Source organism: Falco peregrinus, chromosome 10, assembly GCF_023634155.1.
Source record: "Falco peregrinus isolate bFalPer1 chromosome 10, bFalPer1.pri, whole genome shotgun sequence".
Lineage (NCBI taxonomy): Eukaryota > Metazoa > Chordata > Aves > Falconiformes > Falconidae > Falco > Falco peregrinus.
The window spans coordinates 18128856-18152134 of NC_073730.1; the positions used below are offsets into that span (position 1 = coordinate 18128856).

The 23279-nt window shown below is 37.8% G+C and overlaps 1 long non-coding RNA gene across 4 annotated transcripts in view; it reads left to right on the plus strand.

The window, feature by feature from the left end:
* The window catches only part of LOC114012440 (uncharacterized), a 518537-nt gene that overhangs the window by 206678 nt on the left and 288580 nt on the right, over window positions 1–23279 (plus strand). The gene's annotated exons all lie outside the window — the stretch shown is intronic.

Genomic DNA, 23279 nt, shown 5'->3' on the forward strand with positions numbered 1-23279 from the left:
CTTTACTGATTTGTGCTGCTGTTTTGTTATTAAAAATATTAGACTGATAATGAACTTGGATTAGGCTATAAAGTCTTCCTGACACATAATAAAAACCTACTATTCTACATACTAGGACAGAAAATCAAGGAGATTTGATTTCTGAAATTGTAAAAGAGTGTCTTAACCCTCCAAAGTCTGTGCTGAGTCAAAGCAGGGTGTAGAAATAATGCAAGCAGAGCACAGCACAGCCGAGGAAATGCTGGGAGTGGGAATACAATACTCATTGGCTTATGTTCCCCAGCAGTACATGCAGAGTGGCCATAGGTGTGCATCTGGAGCAAGGCAAGGCTGGAACTCACTCAACTGCCCCTGGGTCCTTCTCAGTAGGACTTAGCTAATCTGTATATTTGTAGATGTAAGAATTTTGGCAACTTCACTGAAAACACGATCTGTTTGATTTCACTGGTCATTTGAAGTAAGCAGACTGCAACATCATTGATGTTTAGAGCTGTTTGTGCAGCAGCTACTTGTGAGAAATATGTCTTCTGCTTAAGAAAACTGTTCAAGACTAAAAATACCATACTGCATTAACCAATTTGTTCAGGGAGCTTTTCTTTCAAATTTGTAGCTAGCCCATGCTCAGAAGGTAAAAACTACTAGCTGGTCTGGTCTCCTGAAACGCAAGTATCTAGCTGGAAAGAACAACTTGTATCAGCTGGGCAGATATAATTAAAGTTTCAGGCTTACTTCATACCCAGGTGGAGACTTTGAAAGACTTAAGGGAATTTAGTGCTAATCCAAACCTAGTATCTTCTAACCGATGACATGATGGGCAGCATGGAACCGTAATTGGAAGGGCATTGGAGGGGGACATGGGGAGATTACAGAAGAGAGAGAAGAGAGGATTAGACAAGCACAAGAATAAGTACAGCAACTTCAGAAAATTACCTAATGCTGTGCCGTTCTTGTGTCTTTATGATATTCAGGATCCTAGGCTTGTCAGAGAGTACAATACCACACACCTTTCAGTTCTGTTATAGAAATCTGCATCTGAGAATGCAAACTGTCAAAGCCTTTACAAGCTAAAGGAAGCCGCTTAGGAAGATGTAGGCAGTTCATCTGACAACGCCTCCTGTTAATCCTGCCATATATTAAATCGTCTCTCCTTATCTTCAGATCTGTCAAAGCAGGACAAGTGATCAAACTTCAGGATACTCTTCCTTACATCAAGTGGCACATGGTCTCACAGATGGGGAGTGGGGTGTGGGGTGTCCATGATCTACCAGCACCCACAGATCTCGCTTAATGTTCAGATAGCCTCTTTGAAAGGATGTTTGGGGAAGGTTCCCTGTAATTGAGATGGCATCTTCCACTGCCTGGGAATTCTTTTTTGCCATGTCATATAATCATTTCTTCCAACAAGTGCTCAGGAACTGTGGTTAAGGATTAAATCAAGCTGCAAGCACATGCATCCTCTTTTTTATGACTTTGCCTCCATCTTCTTTTCCTAGTGTTGCTTTCACGTATTCTTTGTCTCTTTCCAGTTCTGCTTTCCCTTCCTTTTCTGTTATTGGTGCTTTTCTCTTCTGATTCTGTCCCTCCAAACCGTTTATTTCCTACCTCTGATTTAGAATGGAAATGGATCTGTATCCTTTTCTCTTAGTGCCAGCCTTCTTGCCACTACCTGACAATTAGCAGTCTTTTCTAACCATAATGTGAGTAAAATTTGTCATGCAGCAGAGTGCTACGCTTAAGGAGCAGACACTGCCCAGAGGGACAGCATGGGAAATGCAGTGAAACCAGATGAAATCCAATATGACCACTTGAGATCCAAGTCAGAAATGGCAAATTTTTAAATTGAATGATGTATTGCAAGGTGGGAGAGGGAAATTAATGAAGTCTGTTTTCCTTAGAATGAAAGGCAGGACATATTTTTTCTGATTTTACTTATAATTTTAAGGAGCCATTTCAGATGAAAAATGGTATCACTGTAGTTGATCCAAGAAGGCAGATAGAAACTTGGGATCTTCTGATAGCTCCAGTTAGGGAAGAAGCTGAGATAGGTAATTCTGTGAAGTAATTTTATTTGATGGTAAAATCCTGTTGTGCTTGCATATAGGAGGCAGCAGCAGCATTGCCAGGGGACTTCACTAGGCTTCTCTTAGCTTACACAAACTGAGACTTGTTTTCTTCTCATTGCTTACATGTCTCCATCATGCTTTCAAGCAAGATCCAGCAAAACCATTCTTTTAGATCAGTTTATTTTCTGGAGTAATCTTTGTTGTCTTTTTTTTTTCTTTTTTTTTTCCTTTTTGAGCTGTGCTTTGAATCTTTCAGATATCTTAGGTAAGCATGAGCAGGCCAACATCAGGCATTCACTTTTTTTCTGACAGTGTCCTACTTTTCTTAGCTTTAAATGCTGCCTACATTTCATGGATGTCTCTGTCCCACATACACCTGATTTTATATTTTTTTTAAAATATTTTCTGGGGCAGGCACCCAAACTTTATCAGGAAAGGCACAGTTTCCACCCCAGTCTTGTCTAATAGATCTATGTTTAGGTAAGATTCCTAGACCTGGAGTGATGGGGTGTTTTCATCGATATTGTCATATTGTACTGTTGGCAATGACGTAATGGCTTGGCTAATTAAATTCTAGGAATATGCACTTACATGGCTGATCAGTACTAAAGCTATTCATTTTATATCATTTTAATCTTTAAAATGTTACAAAAGCTATTTGAAATGAGTGGCTTACTGTAAATGAATGGACAGAGACCACAGTCAATAAGTAAAGTGCTCATTCACCAAAGTGCTTTAGCAAGGTTATATTTTGTTAAAGATTTTGTAGCTGGACATAGTGTTGAATTGAAGCCCAACAGCCATTCCCGTCATTTATTTAGATTTGCTAAATGATCTGAAAAGAGATTCAAATGCCAGCATGAAGGGTTGGGCAGGAGGGCTACCAGGCTAGTGCTCGGCTCTCCCACTGTTGTGTTTTGGATGCCACTGAAGACAAAATCCAGTGCATCGAATTGTGTGACACACCACATTGCATCAAAACATGGCCTTGGTTTTATCGTGCTTTTAATGTGAATTGGTACAGTATATGGCACAGGACTTGTGTTGCCGCGTAACAAGATGGAATGCAACTCAGTGTATAATGCCAGTGCACACTTAGATGATGCTGGTACTGGTTTGAAGAGGTACTGTTTGGCTTGACATCTTCCTCAGACTTCAACAAGTTTCCTGCAAAGTTAACCACCACTAGCTAGTGGCACAGGGAAGAGGAATACACAAGATAAAACAAGTATCAGCCCACAGCACACAATTTTTCAGGTAATGTTTATTAAACATTATCTTTGTTTCGAAACAGTACACTGGAAGAACAACCATATGACTTCAAAGCTTCAAGGATAATTTTTGTCTTATTTTAACAATGTATTTTATCACTATAGCTCGCTTTATATTTGCTTCAAATATTAAACAGACACTGGCTATAGTAGTTAGCTGAATTGTTTATGGGATCAAAATCAAGCTAAACGTTCAGAAAATTTTCAGCAAGAGATTCCAGTTAATGAAAGCACCATTTGTGATGTGCTAAAACATGTATACACATAGGTATTGCCCCATTTATCAGACATGAGAGCTAATTACCTCATCCACTGCTATATTTCTTCCATCCTCTGCATTTCAATTCCCAATATTAACACATAGGTGGTCAAGCTGACCATCGAATAGCCTACATGAGCATGAATGCATTAAATAATTTAATGTTAGAAGAGTTTATTAAACTGCCACATTCTAATCAGCATGCGTACCTGCCTTCATTAATCTTGCACTGGTCCATGGTGTGTCTCTACAGCTGACATAGAGTGTGCTAATGTTAATAGGAGCTCTTAACAAACAGGATCAGTTAATCAAGGAAAATTTACTATTAGCCACATGACCATGCATACTGATATCTCATTACAATCAGATTTAACCTCTTCATTACTGTATTCATCCAAATATTTTTGTTATCACTTGGGGTACTAAAGTGTTCCAAACTGAGATGTGATTATACTCATTTGAGCAGGAAATACATCAGCTCACTTTTATTAAGAAGTGAGACTTTGTTTTTGCTTTGTCTTCAAGGTATAATGTTACATGGGTTATATTTATTGCCAAAAGCAAGAAACTTAGTACCACTTTTTCTTGTCCAAAATGTGGCTACAGGAAATAATTCTAAAACAGAATGTTGAAAAATGAGGATTCTGGATTAATTCAGATGGAATTTAGCACTCAGTAAATTGTCAGTTAGCATGGGGTATGGTGGATATAATTTAGAATATACAGGGGGTTTAGCAGATAAAGTGTTTTAAGTTTTTAAGCAATGTATTTCTTTCTGATACCAATTGGACCATATTATTTTATAACAGTTGGCTATTTTCATTAGATCTTAGACTATGATAAGCAATTAAGCTCCATCAGTGGCCGTGATTCTCTGAGTCTGTTCATAGAATGTGAGGTTGGAAGGGACCTCTAGAGACTAAGTCCTTGACAGAGAAAGGGTAAATGGAGATAGTTCCGTTTTAGAGCTATTGATTTTATTTTATTTTATTTTATTTTATTTTTGAGATGTCCTTTTTCTGTATGCAAAGAGTAGACAGCATTAGTTCAGAGCAGAGAAGGTCAAGCCTGTTTCTTTAATCAGGAAACTGCATGACATTTTGGGTGCAAGAGCAATGTATTTTGAACCGTAGTAAAGGGTAGGATTCTGAACTACTATAAATTGCTGAGAGGGTCATTTGCATGGAGAGTTGGTTGGCTGAGAAACACTGTATCACTGCACCTCTGCTTCAGGGTAAAATGTGTGGATTGGGTTGTAGCAATGGCATTTGCCGACTTCTGCGTAGGGCCAACCACCAGCCTTGGTTTACTACTGAGCCCTGCATTAATCTGTATCACCTCGTGGACTTTGCTGTCACTCCTTTCCCCTCCACTCTTCCTAATTCCTTCTCCATTCTTCCCCTTTCTCCTCCACTCTGCTGTTTAAACTGACTAACTTCAGCAAAGGAGATAAAAGTCCTTGGATGGCTTCTTCCTCTGAGAAATCTGTTTGCTAAAAACCTACCTTTTGGTGCAACCTGGTGCATTGCAGTGGTAAAAAAATGTGTTTTTCTGTGATATAGGGTAAAAGTCAGCCCAAGGCAGGATGTTAGAGCTGAGTCCAGGAAGGGAAATGGACTTGCTAAGGCAGATTTTTTATTTGTTCACTCCCTCTCCTACTGTTCTAACACTCCCTCTTTCCTCTCCTCTCTTCTTTGTTATGTAGATTTATTAGGTCACCAAGGTTTTGCATTTTCTTCCTTTCAGTCCTCTTTTCTGTCTTTCAGTTTCTTTTTGTATTTTGGTTTCTTATTTTGTTACCTCACTCTTGGGCTACTCTTCTTCCCTTACTAGCACCTTTAATGCAAGCCACGTTGAAGCACTCCTTTGAGGGTGCATTGAGTGCTTGTGGGTGTTTTACACTTGCTCTCTGAAGACTTTCTGTTACAAATAGGCCTTTTTATTGTTCCAGCTGTAGGTTAACATTGCTTGCTGTGCTTGATAGATAAAGCTGGGACAGTCAATTAGTAAGAACAAGAACTGTTTCTCCTTAACCTGTCCTAGATCTTGTAGTATCATTCTCTGTGGTTCAGCTTCATCCTTGATGAAAACTGAGGTACCCAACCAACTAAACTTTTTATGTGTGCAGAAGACTAGATGAGTTTTCTTGTTTGCCCTGTCAAAGAAGCCACTTTCTGCTAAACTATACACTTTATAAGTTATGTGATTGCATTTGGAATGAAAACATAACTGTCACTCAATTGAGTATCAAGTTGCTGCAATATACATACTCTGAAAGCATCATGCACAGTACTTGTTGATTTTGGGGAAAATGGTGCACTTGTAGGTCACTGTCTAATGTGCAGAGAAACTGTTTGATAAAGAGGATCTGACAACCGTGAAAGGGGTGTAGTGGTGGTAAGGTGCGGGATAGAAGGCATTTCTTCCAACCTAGCTGTTCTGTAGACATACCGCTTGTTTTTTCAGCGTATTTAATACTATAAATTATAACATATTTAGTGACTGTTTTGGTATCTGGTGCTCTGAGCAAACCTTATCAGGGCTAAACAGTGGAATAAATAACATGACATAACAAGAACAAGATCTGATTCTTCATTAGTAGAATATCCTTCCTCTGCTCTACTTTCCTTTTTGTACTTCTGGTGCTTTTGATTGCAATTGCTGTATAAATCTGACCACAAAGGAGAATGCTGGTATCTTGCTAAATGTACAAATCCAGCATGATAGAAGAATTTAATGCAACAGTATATGATTCAAATATAATGTATTTTGGAAATGTCATATGATAATCCTACATAAAACCCTATTCATCAAAAGACTTCTGCTGTCAGGTCATGATGATGCTTTGATTATTTTACACATTATTTACACTGCATAGAGTTAGAAGGCATATTCTATGCATGATTCAAGATGAAAACTAATCCTTTAAAATAGAGGGTGTATTCTTTGTACAGATGTTAATTTTGATCATAGGAAAGGGGGGAGAAGTACTAAGAAAATTGGTCAGGACATAACAGTATTTTGAAATTACTCTTAAATAGTGAATGGATGTAGAACGTGAAAGTATTTTTAAAAATTTAACATTACATTAAAGTAGCTGCCTGAGTTCTGTGGCTGGGAATTTGTAAGCTAAAGGAGATATGACATTTTCTGTAATGAAATCAGGATGGCTAGAACAAATATCTGAAAAGGGCCTAGACTGGAGAAAAGAAGGACAATTCAGCAAGATTTGTGACATTATATATCATGGGGCCATACTGAGCTCATAGCAGCTGTTTAACACTGGAAATGTGTCTGTCAGTCCAACTGAATAACTAAAATTAAAACCTAAAGAGGTAGAAGTGACACGGAGTCTTGGTGCTCTGTGTGCTGACCATTGCTGAAAGGGACCTGTTGTGGCAAGCAGTGTGTGTGTAAGAAGTCATGTATTCGTTGAGTGATCAGTGAAGGGACCTGGAGGTCTGAGAATTACAGGCAAAACCTGAGTAATGAATGCTAGAGATGACACCACATTTTCACTCTGCTTCCCCTTCCCATCCCTTCCCATCCCTGCTTGTCCCTGCCCTGCATTTTAAAAAACAGGTTTTTCTTCTAGCAGCTGCCTATAAGGAGCAGATAATATGTGTTGTCCTGGAGATTCACTGCTGGTCTGTTTGGATTCACCCATGCTCTGTGGATTCTGTTAGCTTGCACAGGAAGATGAAAAGTGCTGATGTAATTTCCCCTCACTTTTGAAGGATCTCTCCAGATGTAGTGTTCCCCTCTATCCCTGATTTACCAAGTAGAATCCTACTTACAGGCTGATAAATATTGATGTTGTATTGGTGATGCTGCAATTATCTTTTTCCATAAATATTTAAAGTAAATATTCTTTATGTAAAAGTTCAATTTATAATTATGTATCAGGAGATGGTGGCAAATTAAAATCATAAGCTTTTCCTCAATTTTGTACAAGGGTTCCAGTGGTCTATTGCCACATTTTACTGAAGCAAAGCACTGAAAAGTGTTTGCCACCAAATACTGATGCAGTTTTATTCCTTTTTTTATTATCATTTTTGCTGAATTTCCTACACATGTCAAATAGCAGAGTAAATAAAACAGGGCATAAACAGTTTTAGTAAATTAATGTTATAGGGAATTTGCTGAAGGAGTTGGAAGGCCAGATTAAAACATTTTCCAGACCTGCTGAGAGCTTATCTTAAAACATGACCAAGATAATTATTTTATTTTCTTCTACTGAAACATCTGGAATAAGTTCCTGAAAAGATAAGAAGTGTATGCACAAAGTGCAACTGCAGCATAGTGTTACACTCCCACATAGCTTTTCACTTAATGTGTTTCAACTACCACCTGGCCAAACAGAGATGAAGATTCAGTAAAACATGTTCAAGCTCGAAGAAGTGTTCAATCTTTTGCTGTTCCCTACCACTCCTCGCATGATTTGTCTCCTGCTTCTCTTTCTCAAGGGCTAAATGTTTCAGGGAATCACAGTTTCCAGTCAGTGGAGTAACCACAACAAAGCTCTTTTGGAAATGAAAACTACATCCAGCCTTGTCTGCTTTTATCTGTAAATGAAACACACTTCTGTAAGCCTGTATCTGTTGCTGTAGACTGTGATGTCTAAGGGAGTTAGGCACCCATGGTCTCATCATGAAAATCCCATCTGAAGATGATTATTTTCTTATTCTTTATGATTATATGGCATCAGAAGGTAAAAGTGTTTTCACTGGGATAACTTATTTGTAGCTGAACTTTCCATTAAGGAGAATATGCTTAGTTTTCTACACTGCCTGTGAGTTATATACTGAAGATGTAAGTACATAGAGCTTAAAATTATAGAAATACTTGTATTCAAAATAAATGATAATATATTTCAGATTAATGGGAAACTGTGACACGCTAAGGAGGTGCTTTTCAGACAGAAAGCTGTATCAGGCCTTTTTGCAACAATGTGATGTAGTGCTATCGATACCAAATACATCTGGAAGCAGGAGTGGGATACTTGCTGGGTAGTTCGTGGTCAGCTCCAGGCATCCCTTCTAGGAAAGTGTATGAGAATTTGCAAGACTTGCAAAGACACACATGTTAATTCTTAACAAAAAGAAAAAGGGAATAATGATCCAATTGTAGTAAATATATGTGTGACACAGAGAGATAACTCACAGCTTGATGCTGCAAACCTAACTGCACAAATTCTGGTAGCAATAGATGTAAAATGTTCTGGAAACCAATGCCATTTCTGAACTATTCTGTTAGAATATCCTTATTCTACGAAAATTTAAAAAAGCTGAAATATTCCTTACTGGCTGATCTTATTGCTTTGTAAGGCAAGAGTCTGACTTCTGCTCCTTCAGAAAGACAGACATGCCAGCAGCAATATAATGTCCTATGTTCAGCTGGAAATTACCAGCAGAATCATTGTTTCAAAGTTTTTTCTTGGAATAAATGCAGTTTCTGTAACTGCCTCCTCAGCTCCTGAAACACTGTGAAGAAGAAATGAACGAATAAGCCCAGAAGATATACTTCAGCATTTTCTCCCCAAACTTTTTATTCACCATTGGAAAGTTCCAATTTAATGATAATAACAAATTCTACAGCCTTTTTTTTAATTATTTAGAGTAATTTGTCAAGAAATGCTCAATTTTTTAAGTCAAAATATTTAATTGCATTTCAAATATTTTCAAACCAATGTTTCAACATTTTCAAAATATGATGATTTCATTGTTACTTGAAATAACTTTCTATTTTACAAAAATCAATTGACTGAGACAAAACAAAGTACCCCTTTAGTATTGAAAAGCTATCTAAAATTTGCATGTGTCTAAACCAAATATTTGACTTTTTGGTTTGCTGAGCATTTTACTTTTTATTTGATTTAAGGTCATTCCAGAATGAATCTCCTCTCATCTCCCCCTTTTCCTGGAATTGCAAGTGAGTCAAAACCCTCTTATTTAAAATTTAGATAAACATCTTATCTATTAGAAATAAACAAAGAGAAGAAAAATATAGAGATAAAACACATAGGAGTTACCAAGAGTAACAAATGATCATAGAAGTGTGTTTCGAATAGTCAAAGAGAGACATTTAAATTCCGTTTCAGGTCATGTGTTCCACAGATCTCAAAGGCAAAAAAGCTCTACCTTGACTCAGGGTTTTTCTGAAAGCTCATTCCTGGATCCAAGTAGACTTTTGACATGATTATAATTCAATCAGACGATAATGGTCCCATCTGGCAATAGAATAGCAAGTCAGCCGAGACTGATGAAGGTGACATTCTACCTTCCCCAAATTCTTCATTCAAGAGCTCAAAGGACCTATAAATTTGATATCCAGCTTTTCCTCCTGACTTCCTGGCAGCATGTCCAATTTTCAGTCCTTTCCTTTTCTTTTCTTTTGCTAAGACTATTCCTACATTTCATCTCCTGATGAATGTCACAAAATCTTACTTATTTCCTCATTCTTCATCATCCAGTAACTTTTCCCACCATAAGCTGGCAATATGACAGCTGCTTATCTGTGTTTTGACTTTTTAAGTGTTGTCTGTTCTTATTTCTTAGTAGCCTTAAGGAAAGAAGGAATTCAGTATGAGTTTGGCTGTGTCTATACCATTTTGGCAACCCTTTCCACAGGAATGAGGAAAGCATAACAAAGGCAGCTATGCTTTTTTTAATACCAATGCAGACTTTCCCAGAGGTAGCCTGAATGCCATTACTTGGCATTGTGTTGTTTAGGCTGGCATTTAGTATCTGAATGCATTAGTACCTTGTGCTTAATTAAAGTAAACAGTGATTAAAAGTCTGATGATGCTTCCTAATTCAATACCAAGGTCTCTACTTTCAAGAGGAGACTGTAACTGCACAGCGTTTTCCTCAGGAGTGAGGTTTGCATGTGAAGATCCTTTCCTGTGCCATTTGCTGCTTTTTGCCATTTCGGTTGTGCCTGTACCTCCATCTATAAGCAAGCAGTAAGCCCTGGGAGGAGAAGGTGGTGAGGGAGAGAGGATTTTAGTCCAGACCATTTTGGTGTCTCATTCAGAGATATCCCCTTCTCTTATAAAAAACCGCCAGTCTAAACATGAGGGCATGTGCATACAGGAGCAGGAAGACACAGGAGGATTATGTTAGGGAGGGGCCAGGAACCTCCTGAACTGGTTATCACTGACAAAACTGATTCTGTGTAAGGATAACATACGGTAGAGAAGGATGCAGTACTTGTGATCTTGCATCGCTGTAGGTACAAGAAGCTTATCTGGCTATAGGAATGTTCTGTGTAGGATTTTTGTATTGTTGGTCATGTCCACCCAAACGATACACCCCTGAAGACAACAGCTACATCAATCTGTGCTCTGCACATTTCCCTAAGAATTTTTCAACAAGCTCTCCTAGGCTTTATTTTCTGTGCACTGGCAGCAACAAACATTGCAGCAGGTTTTTCTGTCTGACACCTCTTGCTCATCCTGATCACTATATTTATCGACACACAGATTTGTTTTTTCAAATCACAACTTCAATCATACTCATTTTATCATCTCTGAAGATTGCTTGGCACTGATCTGGGTTTGGTTTGGGTTTTTGTTTTAATGACACTTCAACAGAAATCATTGAGTTTAAAAAAAAATAAAAATCCCTTCCAGCCTATCCAGAACCTAACAAAATAAACCTCCATTCTGTAAGGTCATTTGATGGCTAAACAAAACATGTACTCGGTCCATATTTTACTGGAACTTATCTTTACTTCTAACATCCACCCTTCGCCAGATTTTGTCATCGCCGTTTTACTGAATGCTATTTTATTCCTCCAGTCACCCTATATATCTTAAGAGAATTATGAGAGAGCATGAGTTTCTGTGCTGTGCATATGTGTAAAACAATTTGACCCACAGTGCTATTGGTTTGTTGCTGCCAATAATGTATCCCCCCCCCCCCCTTTTATTGCCTATTTAGTCAATATAGCCTCATAGACTTTTAAGATTTTTGAGGTATGAAATACTTCTAATCCTATTTATTTTAAGTTAATCATATATAGCAAAACTTATTTTTTTCCTAATAAAAATATTGTAAAGACAGTTTTAGCGTTGAGTCAGCAGCTCTGAAATACTGAAGAAAAAATTTAGCAGCATTTCTTCATTCAGTCTGTAGTCCTATCTCGTTGTATCTGATACTTTAGATACGGTATGGAAATCTGAAATGGATTGGGAGTTTCTCTTTCATCTGTCCTTCTTAAAGATGTTTTTTGGGGAAGCAGGGAGGATGAGTGCTTAGGCTGTGGGTTTGCAAGTTCCACATTCCTACTTCTTCAGGAGATTGCTATAAAGATTGCCCTCCCAGTGCTTAGTCTTGTTCCCACACTCCTGCTGTTGACACCATCACCTGCCTACTCCCAGACTTCCCCTTATCTGCAGCAAAATGCAAATCTTGTTCAAATTATGATAGTGATCTCACACCAAGTAATAGCTATTTTGTTGCAAACCATCAGTCATGTATCCCTTGTGCCCAGTGTTGTCACCAGATACAAAGAATAGGCAGGTCAAAGCAGCTCTCGTAAAACTAAGACATTAGGTCAAGCTTAACACTGAAAGCCTGGGTTCAGTAAATGTTGTCTGAAGGTAAGTTGACATTTTCCACTTAGAAATCCCTCATTCTGTGTATCCAACAGAGAAAATTTGAGGGACAATAGAGAATTGTCCAAAAAGCAGTATTAGGAACAACATACCCACTGATCCAATCCTCTTCCTAACTGTAACTTTCCTTGTAGCCACTTAATGTCATTCCACGACCATGCAGCAATGGGCTCACTGGGTCCACCCTTAGTGCCTGGTCCCCCCCTTGCCTCCTGCCAGGACTGCTGGTCAGCAGACGGCCCAGGCCCAGCCGCCTGGGGTGCAGGCAGCGTGCTCTGCTCCGAACTCCCTGCAGTTCTGCCTGCTTTTTTTTCAGTGACTTCTGCCCATTCCTGCTGCCATGCTTTTAGGTCTGTTAATAGTAGCAGAAGTCCTCAGTGGAGGTCACTGAGGTCTTCTACAATGTCAGTAAGGACATTCCCCAGTCCCCATCAAAAAGCATCTCTCTGTCTCATACCACTACAAATCCCTCAAAGTATGCTAGATCCGTCTGAAAAGTCTTCTCAATAGCGCAAAGAGGCTCACTGGAGGGAACAGGTTTTAGAGTCGTGCAAATGGTAGTTGTCAAAATCTAGCTGCAGCATTTTTTTTCCTTCTCCTCACAGTTTTCTCCCCATCGAGCCAGTTCTGAATCTGTGCAATTTTATTTCTGCTCTGAGCATTGCTGGCAGGGTGGTAGACAGAAAGGGTATGCAAATGGAGGTCTTTCTATAGCATCTTCCCAAAGACAGCTTCTGCCACTCTGGGAAAATACTTTATGCAAACAAAGAAGATCTGTGGTTTCTTGTCTCTCTTCAATATCAAGTAAAATGGGGGACTTTAGAGCTTGAAGCTCTATAGGACCTATACTTTCCATCTACTGATGGTTTTATTCTGCTTCTTTATGTTGAATTTAACCAATGTGGCTGCATTTCAGTAATCTGTAATGACAAAGGCTCCATTTAAAACACTCTTTAAAAATGATCAGATATAAATTTAGGCCCATAAATATAGGAAAAATATCACTGCTTTCTGTGGATCAGAATTTGTTTCCCATTTGGTAATGGCTCATTCAGTATCGGCTGTTCGATTCAGGTGCAATGGGTTGTTGTTGTAGTTTGTAAGGTTTTTGAAAGAATGCTGTTATCATACAGTCTTTTAAAATAATACCAGTAATGCTATACCATTAGCTAGGAGAAGAATGCCATGGTTATGAGATCTATTCCTGCCCAAAGGCGGCCAGCCATATTTATAAATTGGTGTGATCTCCTTGCTAAGTAGTTGTTCAGGTTTGCCTTGACTCACTGGTCTGAGTAGTAAGTAAGTGGACTGGTAATTCAGCTTCACTCTAATTTCTATCTTGACCTCTACACTTTCTTTTTACATTATCGAGCCGGCATAGAATTTTCTATGCTCTAAATAATACAGACAATAATTGTGTGTCTGTATTAAAATCGGGAGGCATTAGGGGGTTTTTGATGTAATTTTATTACTTTCTTCCGCTGCGCGTCAAAGTTCCACACAGAGTACCTGTTTTTACTTAGGATTTTTTTTTCTTTTTATTAACCAGAACTTTTCAACCTTGTGTGATCTCTTTACAATTCCCTTTAGAATACATAATTGTGCTCGATCAATTTGTTAAAGGCTTTTGAAGTGTTAAAAAAGCTGCATTAAAATTATTTTCTTTCAGGTTTTATGTTAATGAACATAGGTGCTATTCAAAGCAAAGTCAGTGTGTCAAGGGAACTTTAACTAAAGTTATTCATACATAAACTAAAAAAGGAAACATCTTTAGTGGAGGAAAATACATTTAATGAGTAAGTGCAGCACACAATTCCTCCTTTCAAAAATGTCAGTTCATATTGAACCTCCATTCTAGATATCTTACAATTACTTTGTCAACAGAAGGTAGAGTAGTGATGGATGATACATTGGTTCTTGAAACCAAACTTTCTGTGAGTTACTTAGGCTGAAACTAAGTGCTTTTACATTCCAGTCTTATTGATGATAGTGGTTTTATATTTATCACCCTGTCATTTCAGTTGACTGTATCAGCCTCTTCAGTGCAGGAATATGGACACTAATGGAGGTGTGTCCTTAGTGCTCTAAAGGGTCACAGATTCATTCCACTAACATGTTCACAGCCCTGTTATAGGCTCAGAAATTGTTTTGCCATTTTAAACAGTAATCTGCAGCTGTAGGTGTATGAGGCCTGTGAAAAACGGTTTCTTACTGGTCTTTTTAGACCACGCTACCTGTTTGACACTGAATATGCTTCTTTCAACTTTCACTAATATAATGGTACTGTTTTGCAACCTGCCCTATAATAGTCAGAATTCTACCAGGGCCTTGGGAGTCCAGGATCAGATTGCAACATTTATTTATAAGAAATTCTGTCAAGAATCAATAATAGTCTTGGGTCTCAAGTTCCTTCTTTAATAATACTTTGATATGATTTGTCACAAGCTAGCCCACAGTATCCACCAGATTTTATTACTTAGCTTGCAGCACAGTCTCTCATCTTTGAGTCATGAGATCAGCCATGGGGAGACCTTTAAAAAGCTATATTCTTTACTGTTTGGTTATTACAGAAAGTCTATATTACTCAATAATATCTTTTATAAGGTGTGCTGTCACATCTTCACATAGATGTTTAACCTCGATGTAGATATACTGAATGCCTGGAGGCCATTTTAGTGACATGGACATTGTTTTTCATGATTGGATGCCAAATGTATCAACAAAAACAACAGAAGTTGGGCCTTATTTTCACAGCTTGGTAGTTCTGACTGAATCTCATACTAACTGTCGATAGCAACTAAGATTTTATTTAGAGTGTGGAGTGTAACATTTTTATTACTTGAAAGTAGTAGAAATTCTGTGAAAGCAATTTAGATTACTTTCCACTGTAATATCAGTTCCTTAGGTTCTACTGTGTATCTCAATAAACAAGATCCTACTGTGTCACTCGCATATTGTGGTTCTAAATATATAAGACTTAACTCAGACCTGAAATTCAGATAGTTACAGTTGGCATTTACTTAATACAGGCAGTTTACAAAATGAATTATAAGTATTGTTGACTTAAGGCACAATAAGCTTGATTCAATTAATTTTTCAGTAAAGTTTGTTAAAAAGTGCTTTGAATGAATACAGCCTAATCAACTTGTGAAATTCAGATGCTCCTCTTCCCTTTTTGTGAAATTAAGAACTGAGGAGTCAGAGGGAGACATAGAGGTTTGCTCTTTGTATTGTGTCATCTGTCATGCACACGAGTGGGACCAGTAAAACTAATAATAGATAAACATGTTCTCATCAATCATGTTTTTTCCAAATATGTATTTTGAAAAAAATATCTTTATAATCTTTATAATTGCTTATATGCTATATATCTTTACATTTTCCTGTCAATAACAGCAATTGGTTATTGTGTACTGCTCTGTATTTGAAGGGTCTTTCAATTTGCTACGTAACCATGTTGTCAGCAGAGAAGGAAACCTCTATTAGGGTATTGAATATTGAGTTAAGTTTTTTGGGCCAGGCAAGTTTTCTTCAGGATAAAAGCACACACGTTTTTCAGAACTGCTCATAGTGAGTATCTCAGAAAGAAGTAGGTGTGGTGATTTAATTTAAAGAGATTATATCTCCCTGGTTTATAATTTTTTAAAGCCTGTCCCAGTAAAACTCGTAAAGCAGGTAGGTCTTTGTGAAAGCCATTCCTTATGTATAATAAAGTTACACGGCCTGTTTTAGCTCAGAGCTAAGAATACAAAGCTATTAATAGATCCATAGAGGGTTGTAATACACATATTGAAAAACAAAAATATCTCTAAATTCTTTATTAACAGTGCATAGTAAATTTGGAATTACAGAAGGGCAATCTTGAATTGACTCTAGAAATTGCTGGTGCTTTATTTTGGAAAGGTGACATTTTCATGGACTAAAGTAATTTCAAGACTAAAAAGGTGTGTTGGTTAAACAAATATATTTACCCATGAAGAGCTGCTAAGACCCTTTCCTTAATGAGAATTTAATTGATAACTGGAGCTATTTCCTTCAAAAGACTTTGCAAGTTATCCTGAAAAAGAAGAGTTTAGTACTACATGCAATCTAAAATGTAGTAATTCCATAATATCTCAAACACTGTATTAATTTTGCAAATTGTTCCAATTTCTGGCAAGAGCCTTGGAAAGGGAGTCCTCAGGATATATAGCAATGCGTAGTATTCAGTTGTAGTGTTCATTTTCAGGCTGCCTAGTCAATTAATTTTGAAACATTGAAAAGATTGTTGTCTAATTATTTCTCTGATGTTTGATTTATATGGAATGGGTGAACTAGAAAGATGAAAAATTTCTTTTCCAATGGATATTTTGGAAAGGTTGATGTATCTGGTACCACAAGGAAGATTATATATAAATATATATGTATATATATATATGCACACACTTGCATAGACACACACATATGCACGTGAATATACATATATCATAAACAACTAGTGAAGCAATTTTATTTACCTTTTATAGGTTTAGAGCCATATGTAACATAGCCTAACTTTCAAATATCTGAATAATCTACCTGCAGGTAGCACTGACTTAAATAAGAAAAGATGTTTAAAAAAAAAAAAAAAAAAAGACATTGAAAATGAAGCCTGGAGTAGCCTATGGTAAAAAACAAATGGTATAAATTAGGTGTGGACTTGAACACTTCCTATGTAAAATAAAGGGGAAAAAAAGTCAGGAAAGCTGTGGGGCTTATCAAAGAAAAAGAGTTAGAGGCGGGCATTTCAACATTAAAATTAGAAACAGAGAGGTAGTGGAAACCTGGCTTCCTGCCTAAGTTTCATAAACTAACCTGTGCTCTAGATTTATAAGAAACAAATCTAGTTAGCCCTAGTCTTGTCTTTTCTAGTTTGACCTCAGGCCCACAGGGTGAATCAGTCTCATCAGAACATTTCATTCAGCCCATGCCCTACTCTTTGCCTTAGAGCTGTTATTGCCCTCCCTGAGGAATGTAAGGAAATATGCCCATCCCATGACCAAAATGCAGATGTGGCCTATCATACGGCCTGATTTTTACGTGCCACATCCCTGCCTAGCAGGTATTTGGTTTTTTTTCAGTAGCCTCCTCTGTTTAGCTGGCCTTTGGTGCCTGCAGAAAAGGATCTATTATTAGATGAATCTACAAAGCTTCCCCTTCCCAACAGAAAAAGATTGTTTTTTTCTAACATGCCTATCAGCTCTGTCAAACTCTTGGTTTTCATTGTGCTCAAGTTTCCAGCAGCATATTGACTATCCCTCTAACAAGACCATGACACATGCTTATTTTTTGAGTATCTTTAGATAGTGCACTATTAAGTGAAAAGGAATAGAAGAAACAATGCACGAGTTTTAGCATGTTAACAGTATAAGTGTATAGTGGTTATGTGCATACTTTTTAGAACTAGTAGCAGAACCAATCTTTTCAAGATCCTTCATTGTTAACTGGTTCTGGAGACTCTTTACCAAGGTGCTCACTCTAATATACAAACTTGATCAGACTAACTCAGATTCTGTATGTCTCTTTTCCTTGCGATTTAGCAATCTTGAAAAGCCATTGGCTATTTACATAGTCGGTTACCTCTAACATAATAACAGGTTCTGTAGAACCGCTCAAAATTCAAAGCAGAACAACATGCATGGATACTAATCATGTGAGCTTGATGATTCTGTGAAATTTATTGTTTACAGGCATCGTTAGTTTTATTGGTAGCAGGCCAACTGTGGTAGAGGTCTATTTAGCGTGTGATAGGAAAGCAGAGGAAAGTGTTAACTTGGGTTTTGATCTTATCAACTTCAATCACTTCCATAAATCTGTGTTCTAGAAATGCATCTAAGTTTGTCCTAACTTTCCTGGGAAGCCCATATTTCCCTCTAGTCCCATCAAAGTTCACTTTATTAACCCAGGAGTTATAGGTTTCAGCAGAAATAAATTCTTTTAGCAGCAGCAAAATGTACTTGTCGGGCTTTCCACCAGATCTCTGAAAATCTCATTCTTTTGTGTAGGAGCCACATTTTGTATGCTTACCTCTGGCAGCTGCTCTTCTGTAGTACATTTGCCATCTCCTGCACCCACATCCAGACCGGTAGTACTCATGTATTTGTCAGCTTGCATTTGTATTCACATCACCTCACTTGGGCATATAATTCACAGAGTCCAAAAGAAATGGTTGCCATTTTTTTGAACAGAACTAGGACACAGGAAAAGAGCAGAGGAAAAGACAGGTTTTATACTCCTGAGCATTTGCAAGAATACTGAATGGTGAGGGAGAAAATGGAACTGGATGTACCATTGAAGAAGAATCCTAAATCCTGCATAGTCATCCTTGGCTTTCAGTTGGGCAGGATAAACAATCATAGTTTAGATAATGGCTTGTTTGCAGTTCTGTTCCAGTTGTACCTTATGGAAGTATTTGAGTTCTCTTGCTTAGGAGCAGAAAAATGCCTTTGAAAGAGCGATCCTCCTGAGCAATCTTTTGATTTGTTTCTTTAGCAAATTTACCTGAATTTGCCAGATCTGTTGACTGATCTTTTTGATGTTTTCTTAGGAATCTGGATGTTGCCCATGTTATGTTTATAAATGTTGCATGTATATCTCTGTAGTTGTTACATGGCTTCTAAAGGGCCAGTTCAGAGTTAAAACAGCTGTTCTGGCCTTAGATCTGAAGAACAGCATCAGTTAACAGGTTTTGACACTGTAACAGGCAATGGCTCATAGTTTTTGAGTATTTACTTTTGCTAATCTGAACCAGGGAACTGCTTGATCATGAGAGGAAAGTTTGGCCAGGATTGCAGGGAGACACTTTCAAATTAAGAATTTGAAAGGAATTAGAAGATAATCCTTTGCTGAGCATCTGCTCCCTAATAGAACAAAGTGGGGGAGAGAAAAGACACCAAAACAAGGAAACCTAATTTGAGCTGTTTAGTCTCCTGAAACCAAGTGTAGATATGTCTTTAGTCTTCTTTTATTTCTGGCCATTCGTTTTTCTCCTGTGATATTCCTGTAGCTAATTCCATTTCTCCCCCTGAACATCGTGACATCATGATGGTCACAGAGGGAATGGATGGGCACATCTATACTACACTGTGCTGTAGAAAGCAGTACAGCTACAGCAGCATGGAGCTATATACTTACAGGACTGGATTCCCTCCAGAATGTGAGAGAGCTCATTTAAAATTGGCTCCAGGATCTACTGTTCTAGGACAGAAGATAAAACTAGCACACCCTGCTGGGATTAACATGGTTGGTAATCAGGCATTTCTGTAACGTTATCAGCTCAGTCTAAAAGTTTCATTGTAGGAACTAGATTTGTGAGTTCAAGCTGGAGAGAGAGACTGGGAAGCTTCATCTCTGAGCTACAACTGTGGCTACTTGGGAAGTGAATTCAGTACACCAAGTTTGATCTGAAATGATTATCCTTGTGCTTACTGCGACTTTTCTGTGTGATGATTTTGCATTAGGTTGTTCACCGTACAGAGAAACATGCCAATTCTTAACTCCTTCTGAAAGGAAATCACTGTATTAGGATGCTACGAGCACAGCACTGGAATGTGCACTCCCAGAAAGTCATTCATTAGCACTGAGCATCCAGAGAAGGAACATGCTCACTGCCTGCTGACAAACTCAGAACATTTGGCAGATTCTGAGGTTTTTTGCAGGTTGGTGTTGTGATGTGGGCTGAGCTTTCAACCTTGCACACAACATTAATAATATGGAAATTGAAAGAGTACATACTCTAAGCAGGGCATGTTCCCAAGTTTGTGCCAAGATCTAAGCCATGCTGTACCTCAGGACTCTGAGCACTGGAGTGCTTATTAATTTTTCCCTGTAATTCTTAATAAAATTGTATTGCAGCATGCAAGCAACAAGGGCCTCTTTGATAATTTACCCTCTGCAAGTTCAAATCCATGTTAGTGAAAGGAACTGTCTGCCTTATATTTCAAAAGTAATGAATTCAAACTCTGTTGGGATTGTAATTTTATTAGGAATTCTGCATATCTTCTCTTGTTATTATTTCTGGGTCAAATGGATCATTATATTGATTGATCAACACTTAATTTGTTATTATCCATAAGTACTCAGCAAATAATGAAAATACCCTGTCACTTTGTTAAAGAATGAATAAAAGAGACAGTATTAGGTTACTTTTTTTAATTAATTTTTTGCATACATGTAGATCAAGCTTGTATATCTCTGGAGCTTTGACTGGCCACTCAAACATCTGGCAGGAAAAGCTAAGTAGTAAAATAATTCCTATATGTGTGTGTGTGTATATGTAGATATTTTTACCAGTGTTCACTGTAAAAATAGAAAAAATGCAGGGCAGTAGGGTTTATGATAATGCTACAAGTTAATGATCTTGAGCACAGCAACAAACTTCTAGTGTTGCCATACTAATCAGGCATTTCTGTAGCCTAATCAGCTCAGTCTAAAAATCAAAAATCATGCAGCTCCATTCTAGGAGCTAGAAGGTCTGTACTTTGTAGCTGGAAAGAGAAGAGACTGGGAATTTATATGTATTTATATTTATATATTTATATTTATTGATTTATGATACTTCCTTTTGTAAAGTTACATCTAGTTCTGGATTTGTTAGGCACATTTTCTCGTAACTTCTACTAACTGACATCCCGTACAAAGTAGAAGAGTGAGAAGCACTGAAACATAGAGCATTCAGTACAAGTAATGTACATGTACATATATATTACACCATCAGTTGCAAGTCTTGAGGGAAAGACACTGGACCTTATTTTCAAACATTCTTAGTGCATACAAATTACATTGAGGCTTATAAAAGCTGAAAGAAATCCTGTTTCTGAAAATTGGGACCATTTTTCCCAGCGTGAGTAACCAGCATCTAGCCTTAAGAAAACCTATAAATTAATCCGTCTGTGTCTCAGCTTGCCTAACTAGTGTCTAAAGGAGGAATACTCTTGCCATGATGCAAAGCAGAACTGACAAGAAAAAGATACTCTTTTTTTCTGTCACAGTCATCTTACATGGACCAGCATTAGAGATGTTATTGGTTTATATATTTTATCGATAATGCAGTGTCAGGCATATCAGTACGTTGAACTTATTTTTTCTACTAAGCAGATCTGCAAGTGTGCTGAAATTATACCACAACAGGTTGTTCATGACCAGCAGCACCAATAAATGTAGTGTTTTTGCAGATTGCATGCCAGTGACCTATACATCTGCACCAAAACAACTCACTGTTCCTCTCTGAGTGTATTTCATGATGCGCTTGCACAGGGGACTTACAATTATTTCATATGTCTCATAAATCCTTCCACAGTATCCTTGACCAATTACAGGTGGGCAAGCTAACGTATTGTGGTTGGTGCTGACCTGCCCACAGACTGGCCAGCTGAGAGGCCAATAGTCAACAGAACTGCTACATTCTCTGTTGAAACCTTTCTTTCATGGAAGCACTAATTTGGCTCTTTCTTTACTACCCAGCTGCCAGTTTTCATGAAACTTGTGGCAGACTTTATATCCATACAGTTTCTACAATTTTGCCCCTTCCTTAAAGGAGGTGAACTGACAGATGGACAAAAGAGCAGAGTGCAATGTTGTTTATTTTATCCTTCGAAAACCAGGCTGATGTTGGTATATAAAACTTCAGTCACAAAGTTATGTGACAAACACCACTCACAAAGTTATGAAATACCTTATAAATATGAAATATCTTATAAATATAAAAGATGAAACTCTGATTTATGCCAATAATCTTTTCAAGCACTAATGTTTATCTAATGGATTCAGCTACCAAAAATCGTATGCTACAAAGAGCATTATAATTTGGGATTCACCTGTGCCATTATATCAAAGCTAAAATTATTCCATGAGACTTTGGAACGTTCCATGTTGGTTGATACTATGTGCTTTTAACTAAAAGCTTCGTCTTTCACTTTACATCAACAGAAGTGGAACGATTAATGCTTCAAAATACAAGAGAGGCTTTTGTTCTTGTTTAAATTTTTGTACCTTAGCTTGAAAGGTATCTTGAGCTCCTTTGAAGTTTTCCTTTAATATGCTGCACCCAAACCACTTCTTTATAAGAGCCTCATTTAACTTTTACATTTTGAAGATCTTTCAATGCAAGCCCAAATGTAACAAAAGAAAGTGATAATTGTTGAAACAGGCAGAGTTGTTGAATAGTGTAGACACTGGATCTTATGGAAGCCATATCCTGGAAGCATCTTGTGCAACTTCTGGCTCTGGTGTATAGCTGGCAGGTAGGTCACATCGCATAGAATTCACTTCATGCTCTAGCTAATGTTTTCTTTAATTATTAATCAAGTTTAGTAGTTCACAGAGACCCCAATTCCACAGAACTTGTGTAGTCCCTTGCAGAGAGCTCCACTTGCTGCCAGTGGCATTCCCTGAGAGGTCTGCTTGTGCGATTCTCAGACACAGGCTTGAATGCCAATTCTCTGTGATGTCAGTGGTTAGACTTCTATAGATTTCACTGGGGACTGGATTGAACTGTATATTTTTTGATAAAAGATTGAGTTTTTTCTCTCTGTGTTTGAAAACAGCTACCACCCAGATAATAGTAACAAGAACAACAACTGAAATGCTGATTTGAGATTTCAGTGAAGCTACTTAGGATTACAGGCAGAAGATCAAGACAGTCAACACTGAGAAGTGCAGGATTCTTTGCAGTTAATCCTGATACTGCCCTGGCACTCCCAGTGACTATGTAGTGGTATTCCTGCCCAACAGCCAAATAGACTGTTTAGTAGAGTTTGCAGAAGTTGTGAATATTTTCATACCCCGATTTAATTCCCTTGTGAGTAGTTCCTGAAAGTCACTGTACAGTGTATTTAATTTACTGTATTAGAAATATGCCACTTCAGATTTCTGATGACTGTCTGGCTTTGAGGCTTTGATGCTGTCATCAGACTCTATCATGAGTGAGGAAATGTTGATGTCATACTGTGGTTTATGAGCCACAAGCTCATCATGCCTATATTTCTGCTTGATTTTGTGCTTCTACCAGTGTTGTGGGAACTCACACAGCATTTCAGACCTTTGAAAGT